This window comes from Anolis carolinensis, chromosome 4 (genome assembly GCF_035594765.1).
Source record: "Anolis carolinensis isolate JA03-04 chromosome 4, rAnoCar3.1.pri, whole genome shotgun sequence".
NCBI lineage: Eukaryota > Metazoa > Chordata > Lepidosauria > Squamata > Dactyloidae > Anolis > Anolis carolinensis.
Window position 1 is genome coordinate 185,622,732 of NC_085844.1, and position 10,448 is coordinate 185,633,179.

The following is a 10,448-nucleotide window of genomic DNA, read 5'->3' on the forward strand; positions in this document are numbered from 1 at the left end:
CTATTCACATTTGCATGTTTTCGAACTGCTAGGTTTGCAGAAACTGGGGCTAACAGCGGGAGCTCACCCCACTCCCCGGATTTGAACCACCAACCTTTTGGTTAGCAAGTTCAGCAGCTCTGCGGTTTAACCCTTTGCACCACCGAGGGCTCCTTTTGGTAGGTTATGGTATTATATCTGTCACATCTAAATGTATATTTCAACACAGAACATGTCAGTCAAGGCAGACAAAGTTGTATGGATAGGGTTTTTTTTAATTTTGAAAGGCAAGTGAGTTTAGTTCTTTAATACATGCATTTAATTGTAAATGAGCTGGTTTAGTTTGATTTTATGGAGCCCCCGTGGCACAGTGGGTTAAATCCTTGTGCCAACAGGACTGATGACTTGAAGGTTGGGTTGCTGACCTAAAGGTTGCTGGTTAGAATCCAACCCGGAAAGAGCACAGGTGGGCTCCCTCTATCACCTTCATGCGGGGACATGAGAGAAGCCTTCCATGGTAAAAACAAGGATGGTAAAAACATCAAAATGTCCGTGCGTCCCTTGGGCAACGTCCTTGCAGACGGCCAATTCTCTCACACCAGAAGCGACTTGCAGTTTCTCAAGTCGCTCCTGACACACACAAAAAAGTTTGATTTTGTAATCTGAAGAATGGGAGGAGAGATATGCAAGAGAACACTCTGATCAGGAAGAAAAATAGATGGATGCCTCCATACTTAGTATGCCAACATTACCTGGGACTGTGTTATCCGTGAGCATGTGACCCCTCTCCAAGCCAGATCCCAATGGTTTCCATTTGTTAGTGTCATGTTACTAAACCTGAAGCAGAAAGTGTGCCTGACTCATTCAGCATCAGGATCAGGCACACTTTTCTGTGGCCCCCATCAGTATGGCAGTCACATGCACACCGAGCAGCAAACACACTGCATACTGACTCTGCTCAGATATAGAGGAGATGATAATCCCAGGGGAAAAAGGGCTCACAATCCTTTCGCTTGGAAGGCAGACACATGGCAGTGCTCCTGGACCGTTGCGCTTGAGGCAGAGAATGTGCCATGGCTCTCTATGCACCGTCTGTCATCCCCAGAGGGCAGCACATAGCTCTCTCCCTCCTCCACCCCCCCCCCCCCCCTCCCAATGTAGCCTTAGTAATGGGCAGATTGAGAGATGGCCTAGAGAGAACTGCTGTTGTAAACCTGCCTGCTGATGGAGGGTCGATGGACACTTCTGAAAATCTATTTAGTGTGAGAGAAACCTTAAGCTCTCCAGGTCTGGCCTGTTAGCATGGGAAGGTGCCAGCGAAGGAGAGCACGGGGACAAGGGGCAGGGTCCAGATGAGGCTATAATTAGAGGAGGTAAGACAAGTACTTTTAATGGATCAGCTTCTGTGCGGGGCAGGAAGAATTATAACAGCATTCAAATATTCTCTAGTGCCCTTCTTTAAGCAGAAGGTAAAAACAAAAACTCTAATCCTTTGGCAAAGTGAACACTTTAGTCCTCTAAAGCATATCAAATCCTTATAGACAAATTCAAAAGCAGCTCAAAACAAACCACACTTCCCTGTCCAAATCATAGGACAACAACTAATATTTCCATAAAACTTTTCCTGAATGTTTAGCATGCTTTGCATACATTGTCACAATAACCCGTATGACATCTGTGCAAAGTAGTCCTCCTATTACACAGGAATTTGTTGCCCTTCTCTGACACTCTCCCCCCCCCCCCCCCATTTTCTGATATCTTTCTTAAAATGTGATGCCTAGAAATGAATGCAATACTCCTGGTGATGTATGACCAGATTATAGTGAGAATGTTACTTCTCTCGACTTAAAAACTATGGTTCTATTAATGCAGGCCATAGATGTGGGTGAAACGTCAGGAGAGAATACTTCTGGAACATGGCCATACAGCCCGGAAAACATACAACAACCTTGTGGTTCCAGCCATGAAAGCCTTCGATAACACAGTCCTACATTTAAGAAGCAAAAAACCATGATCCCAGAAACCAATCTCTCTTGCCAACAGATAGAGGATCTCACAGGGTCAGGAAAATACAGCAAATAGATGTATCTTTTACAGGTGGGATACCAGTGCCTGCCTAGAGCTCCGTTCACTGAGGGCCACATCATCTTTATGGTTGCCTGCAAAGGGCCATTGAATTCATTTTTACATAGTGGTTGGTGCTTTTTAGTTTTTACCCAGTTTGTACCCCCAGATGTTACTGAATGACATTTCCCACCCATCTGGAGGACTAGAGATAATGGGAATTGCAACAACACTTGTGGCTTTGAGGATGGGAAAAAGGTTAATGGACATTTTAAAGTTAGACGTCCTACACACAAGCCTTTAATCTAAATTGAAACCCCACTATCTTGACTAAACAGAATAGTTGCAGCCTTCTAGATGTTACTGTATGACAACTCTTGTCAGCTCTAGTCATTATGTCCAATAATAAGAAATACAGCATTTGTAAATCAGCATGTGGAGGGACACATAAAATGACATAGTGGGCCAAATTTGGCCCAAGGGCCTTGGATTTGATACATGTGGTTTAATGTGACCTACTCAAAGATGTTCTTTGTAGTTGTTGCCCACCTAAATAAGAAGAAAGGAGCACTTATCTATGTTTTTGATGAGCTGCAGCACATCTCAAATAAGTACACCAAGGAGATAGCACACTGCCTGTCAGGCTGGCAAGATTCTTCTTTGCCCCAATGTGTCTCTTACCATCAGCACCCTTTTTCTTCTTGCTATGGTTGATGGTTACATCGGATCATTCCTTGGCATGCAGTGTCTCTTTTTGCTGTTCTCCTGTTTTCACATCTTTACTACCCTTATCCTTAGGAAAATGTAGCCAATGGTCTCTTCGCTGGAGCAGTTCTGAACCCCTTGTGTATGGTCTGTTTTTGTCCTCCAGGGCACTTCCTCATTGTTAGAAAACACTTCAATTCTTTTAGCAGTTTTTTCCTGTTGGATCAATTTCCCCTGAGTTTTGTCCAAGAAGTTGTTCCTTATCAAGACCACTATTTCCCTTTGGCTGGCCAGATGGCAAAATCTAGCAGTAGGCTGAATTTATCATGAAATATATGTTATTAATATATTTGATATTATTAAATATCATGTGAGAGTTGGACCATAAGGAAGGCTGAGTGAAGGAGGATAGACGCTTTTAAACTGTGGTGTTGGAGGAAAATTCTGAGAGTGTCTTGGATCACAAGAAGATCAAAACAGTCCATACCACAGAAAATAAAACCCGACTGCTCACTGGAGGGGCTAGGCAAAGATGAAGTATTTTGGCCACATAATGAAAAGACGGGACACCTTGGAGAAGATCATGATGCTGGGGAAAATGGAAGGAAAAAGGAAGAGGGGCTGACCAAGGGCAAGATGGATCAATGTTATATTTGAAGTGACTGACTCTACCTTGAAGGAGCTGGGGGTGGCCAACAGGAAGCTCTGTGATGGGCTGGTCCATGAGGTCACAAAGAGTCGGAAGCGACTGAACAAATAAACAAATAAATGTATTTGAATCTACACACAGATATGAACCGTTCCTGTCGCTACCTCTCTTTCCCTTTTCCTCTCTAAGTCTTAACACAGAAGGTTTTGCTAATTTGGATAGACTAGGAAAAGTTATTTTTGATCATGCTAACTGGGCAATTCTGGGGATGTTTGCATTTTGTGGTCCCCAAAGGGCAACTTTTCCAAGCTTTGCAAATTCTCTGTGCTGTTTTCCACACCATATCCTTTAATAGGGTGCTTCCTCTACGCATGTATATCACACACACAAACACACCGGATCATGCTTCTCCTGGTCTTTTGGTACCAGAATATACTGGGAGGGGGTCCTTTCTTGTTTCAGAAATTGGACTTTTAAAGAAAACGTCTCTTCTGTTTATTGGGGGAAAACTATCTGAATAGACTTGAGTTTGCTTTCTTTTACCTCTTCCTTTTCTCGCGTGAATTTGATATGAGCCACACATGTTAAATGCAAGGCCCATGGGCTGAATCTGCCCCCACCACATCATTTTATGGGCCCATGAGGCTTTTAATGCAGGGAAACATAGTTACATGTCGACATAAACAGTTCATAAGGCTTTGTGAAAATGAGTCTGATACTTTGATATAGGCAATTTGTCTTCTTGCTACATGAACTGCTAAGTGAATTCCCTTAATGCAGCCATAATGTTAATGTTATTGGTACTGAATATTGTTTACTGACCTATGGGTATATCTTACCTTCAATTAAACATTTATTTTAAATGTATTGCAACTGAATCAATGTTTCCTTGTAAATTATAGTTGCTGTCTTTGTAATAGTTTTTAACTGGGATTTTTTTTAATACTGTCTATATTTCATTCTGTTTAAATGTTCATATATTTGTATATTTTAAATAGTTATGCTAATGTTTTTATGTTGAGCCGCTTTGAGTCCCCTTCGGGGAGATAAAGCAGGGTATAAATAAATATAGTAATAATTATAATAAATAATAATATTGTTAATTGTTTTGAGCATAGTGGTAGATGAATGTAAAATCGACTATAACTAGGTTTGGTTTATCATCAACTTCTTTATGTTTATTTGCCCAAATGCTGAATACTCCATGTTGAGGACTTTTCCTTCTCCCCTCCCCTGCCTCCCTACCTTCCTCAGCTCTGGGCCATAAATAAAGAAGGATGCCATTGGGCATGCGTAAAATGTGTTTTCCTTTGCCACTGCTGAGAAGATCACTCACATGAGCAGTTTACGCTGAAACAAGCCACTGAAGGTGATATATATGAACTGGCTCTCTGTGGGTATCCTTAAATAACTGCTAAACCACAGTATCATGACAGACCCAGATTAGATGGCTTTAAAGGATCCTTTCAGACCTTGTGTTTTGTGAAAATTATCACAACACAGATATTAAAAACCATGAATAATTATTTCTGGCTTTTGGGTCTCTGTGGTTTTAAAACGGTTTGTCTGTCTTTAAATGTTTTATTCATGCATCAGTTTTAAATGTTTTCATTTGTTGTGCTTTGCTTCAGTGGTTTTTTGGTGGGCGGAGAAGTGACAGATAAATGGTTTAATAAACACACAAAAAATAAATCAAAACAACAAATTATTCAGATTACAGTTTTCAAAGTCACTCCTGCTTTAATACCTCCTAACACATTATGCATTCTAGAGAAATAACACAAAAGTATTTCTACCTCTTCTTACTAATATTAATTCAGTGGTAAAAAATGAGCCATATTATTAGGTATATGACTTTATGTACTGAGCTGGACAAGCTGTGATCAGGGTTCAAACAGAGAGCATGTTTTCAAGAACAAGAGGGGATGACTTAGCAAATGCAGAATGACTTTCTCTCTCCACTATGCAATCATAGGTTGTTTCCTTTCCAAACAAAATTAACAAACAGTGGGGCATCCATGGAAGATTGCACGGTTCCTAAGGAGACTTGAACTCTTTGCTTTTAAGAGAGAAGTTCAAAACCACAACAACACATCATCGTCAACAACCAAAATAACACTGTTTGTGGCTTCATATGTTTTACTTGTATTACTCATTCATGTCCTAGTTATGTCTAAGATGGATGACTGCCATACTCTCTGCATGGAGCTGCCTTTCAGTACAGTTCACAACCCAAGAAGGGATCAAAACGCAGTCAGCAGGTAGTCATCTGGACAATCAGGGCATAGAACTCTAAGCCTGATACAGCTGCATTGTTACTTGTTTGTTTTTGTTTTAAGACTCATGTTGAAAGGAGTTTTATTAGTATCTAAATCTCCGAGGTTGTTTCAGGGGCTATTTTATCTTGCAGAAATTGGCACAAGACTTGAGATTGGTATCACTGATCCATCAATTAAGTGATAGCCATTTCTCTGCTTCGCGCAAAGGATAAGATGGTGCCTCCTATTCCAGGTGCAGAAGCCAATGGGATTAGCACCGAGTCTTCACTCAATGAAGGAAATAGGACAGAATTTTCCATTGCACCTTGAGAATGCAGACTGAATTGGTGGGTGGCACAAACTTCACCACACTGTTTTGTGTTAATTTCGATATTTTTTTTGAGGTTATCTTTTGGCATTTGACTGACTGCTGAGGAAACAAATGGATGCATATCTTTTGAAATTGGCATGTCTTTAATTTGCTTTTAATTCAATTGAACTAGTGTTTAAATATTGTCATCTTTGGTCTGTTTATTTATTTATAACAAAAACAAAAACAAATAGTGGGTTAAATAATATTAATAACTTTATTCTTGGGGTTGTTGTGTGTTTTCCGGGCTGTATGACCATGTTCCAGAAGTATTCTCTCCTGATGTTTTGCTCACATCTATGGCAGGCATCCTCAGAGGCTGTGAGATATACCTCACAACCTCTGACGATGCCTGCCATAGATGTGGGCAAAACGTCAGGAGAGAATACTTCTGGAACATGACCCTACAGCCCGGAAAACACAAAACAACCCTGTGATTCCAGTCATGAAAGCCTTCAGCAACACATTCAACTTTATTCTTATATCCGGCCACCATCTCCCCAAAGGGACCCGGGGCAGCTTACAGGCAGCACAAGGTGCCTAAAAACAAACATAAAAGTCAACACAATATAAAATACAATAAAATAAAAAACATGCAACACATAAAACATCAATTCAGACTCAAGCTGCAATCCTTGAACTCTTAACTCTTAGGAAAAAAGGAACCATTCCTTTTTCTGAGTAGAGTGGCCAAAGGTAAGAGCTTAGTTCATTCTGGGAACACCTAAAAGAAGCAATGACTCCCCTCAACTTTCTTCGCCATGATGCCATTTCTGGACTTTTTGAATGTCTGGGTGGGCAAATAGCAGCAGTGGTGGCCAAGAGCAACTGCCACCCCCACCAAATGTTCTTTCCCCTCCTTATAGAACAGTGGTTCCCAACCTTTTTTTGACCAGAGACCACTTAACCAGGGACCACTTGACCGGGGATCACTCTCCAACATTAGTACCAAAAGGGTTACAAATCAGTTTTTGGTCAACTTTAGATTTGTTTTGGTTATTCGAGGTGCTGATTCAGAAAATTGCATGGATAGACCACACCAGCTCTAGTTCCTGATACAGAATATATGCCATCCAGTAGTCGCCATCTGCTCGCCCGCAAAAAAACCATATTTAAACAACTAGAGCTGATTTCTCCTGCATGTCCCATAGCCCTTATTTTAGGTCTCATGGTGCACTGGTGGGCCAAGGCCCACAGGTTGGGAACCACTGCTATAGAATGACCCTTGACTTATCCACAAGTCTTATCAAAATCCATAATTTTGATTCCAAAACCTACATTCAACTTACATGTGAGGTTGACTTATTCATGAGTATATACAACAGGGGTCCTCAAACTTTTTAAGTAAAGGGCCAGTTCATGGTCCCTCAGACTGCGGGGGGCGGGGGAGGGGTGCAAACTATAGCTTGAAAAAGACATGAACAAATCCCTATAAACGCTGCACATATCTTATTTGTAGTGCAAAAAATCATGAAAGAATAAGACAATATTTGAAATGATAAACAATTTTAACCAACATAATTTTGCCAGTATTTCAATGGGAAATGTGGGCCTGCTTTTAGCTGATGAGATAGTCAGGTTACCGTGTTTCCCCGAAAATAAGACAGTGTCTTATATTAATTTTTGCTCCCAAAGATGCGCTAGGTCTTATTTTCAGGGGATGTCTTATTTTTCCATGAAGAAGAATTCACATTTATTGTTGAACAAAAAAATGAACATTTATTATATACTGTACAGTAGTTGTCATCACAGACCAGCATAACCAGACAAACTGTGAGTCCTATCAAGAATTTCTTGTTACTACCATTATTTCCATGTACAACACTCTATGGTACGTATATTTACTGATCCTGCATGCTCTGGTGTTCTGTTCGGCGGGCATGCTTCCAAACAACAACTTTGTTAGGTCTTTCTTTTGGGGGAGGCCTTATATTTAGTAATTCAGCAAAACATCTACTAGGTCTTATTTTCTGGGGATGTCTTATTTTAGGGAAAACAGGGTAACTAGGATTGTTGTCGTTGTTGTTGTGTGCTTTCAAGTCATTTCAGATTTAGGGTGAACCTAAGTCTAAAGTTTAGGGCAGGGCTGGGTAAATGACCTTGGAGGGTCGCATCCGGCCCACAGTCCTCAGTTTGGGAACCCCTGATATATAGAATTTATTTTTAATATGTTTTTTTTTGCTGAAACATATCAAGAAGCGTCTGAAATGGCAGTCAGAGAAAAGACGAAAAGAAATGCTAATTGTGTGCTACAGAACTGAAGTAACAAACATGCCCATTTAAAGCTGAAAACCTCTGGAAAACCATTTATTCTAAAGTCTAAAATTACCTAGCTTTACCACAGACAACATTCGGTCACGCTAGTCCATATCTAGCACACCTAGGATTCATTATTGGGGGATTTCCCAGACCTATTTCCTAGATATTTGGTTTTTTTACCTGGAAAAAAACAAAGATGTGTGGTGATAAAGGTGGTGGAAAATGTTAAGACTACATTTTATCTGGTTTTATCTGGTTGCTCCGTGTATTGTACTGAAATGGTACTGGTGTTTACAAACATAGGTGAAGGTAAAGGTTTTCCCCTAACATTAAATCTAGTTGTATCCAACCCTGGGGGTTGGTGCTCATCTCCATTTCTAAGCCGAAGAGCCGGTGTTGTCCCTAGACACCTCCAAGGTCATGTGGCTAGCATGACTGCATGGAGCGCCATTACCTTCCTGCCAGAGAGGTACCTATTGATCTACTCACATTTCATGTATTCAAACTGCTGGAGCTAACAGTGAGAGCTCACCCCACTCCCCGGATTCGAACCACCAACCTTTCAGTCAGCAAGTTCAGCAACTCAGCAGTTTAACCTGCTGCAGCACTGGGGGCTCCTATCTACAAACATAGGCAATAGAAATATAAACTTTTAATCTATTAATGTTATTGTATTCATCTTAATTTTGGTGGTGTATTGCAAAGAATATTGAGCAATTTTTACCAACGGCATTTGTGCAAGAAGACTCATCAAATAATAGGTAAAGCTCAGCCATGACAATATGCATCATTCAGTGCTCTGCAGCTGATCAATGATGGCTATTACTGGTATATTCACAGAATACATTGGATGGATAGATTCATAATCACAGTGGAGACTTAACTGGCCAAGATGGCCAAGGGCCAGCAGAGCCAACAATAGGCCCAGCTGAAGCTGTGTTGAATCCAAAACTCTCTTAGCCTGAGGAGGTTGGAAAAAACTTAAATTAGCTTTCCTTTGCCATACATTGTGGCTTTTTCTGAAAGAGGTTTGGCTCTATTGTTAATATTGTTATCCTGACCCTTTTCACTCATCTTTTTTTAGTTCTTTTCCTGGCATATTATTAGCCAGCAGAGCAGTTCTACTAACAGATTACTATCTGCAGATCTCGGCATTATATGACAGTGTAGATGTGGACTGGGTAACCCTTTTTAGGTTACTATACTAAATAAGATGTGCTATACAGCTACAGCCATAGCATCTGAACTGTATAATGCATACATCTTATTTGAGAAACACTGCCATTTGCAGTTTGCTTTTTAATATAGTACAAGGAATATGAGACTCAAACCCAGGATTGTAACAGGGTAGCAAAATAGAGTCCCTCTTGAAATATTCCTTCAATCCCTAATATAGGAATGCAGGGAATTAGCTACTGAAAATCTTTTATATCTCAAATTTTTTTGTGTATGTTCACCTTCCCTTGATCACTATCTGCTCCTTTTCTTTGGATGATTAAACTGTACTTCTAAATGCTCAGATGAAGTGTTAAGCTATATATTGTGGAACTGAAGGAATACTTCATGGGGAGGGAGGAAAGAATTTGGGGCAATGCCCTCGTTTTGTCCCCACACGTAAACATGCTACTCACTGAGGCAAACCAAGAAAGCCCCGTGGCATGTTAAATACTAACAAATGTAGTCAGGCATCTACACTTTAAGAGTCTGCTTTATCAGATGGTTGAAAATGGTCACTGTGGTGCATGTTTGTTGAGAAAGAGGCCCTTTCTGGCTTCCATAAGCAAGTACCTGACCTGCTATTGTCAGTCGATGTAGTGCTGAACATGTGTCAAGGACAGCCCATTGAGACTTGTTCCCGTCTTACAGAAGAAGAGAGGTAAATAGACTTCTAAGAATCACCATGCCCTCATTTCTCATTCTTTTTATTTTGTACTGATTTGATTGGGATTTTGTTTTGGTTGTTGGTCATGTTTCCTCTGTTTCCAAAGGAACCAGTTCCACATTTCTGCTTCACAAATGCTCCCCATGCGCTGTTCCTGACCCAGACCTTGTGAGGAACAATGCCGTTCAGCCTGAATAATAACATACAGTCAAAAGCTGTTCCAGACTATCGTTCTTTTAAGAAATAACAACACAGGTTGCAGTTGTTGAAGGGATTCAAGTC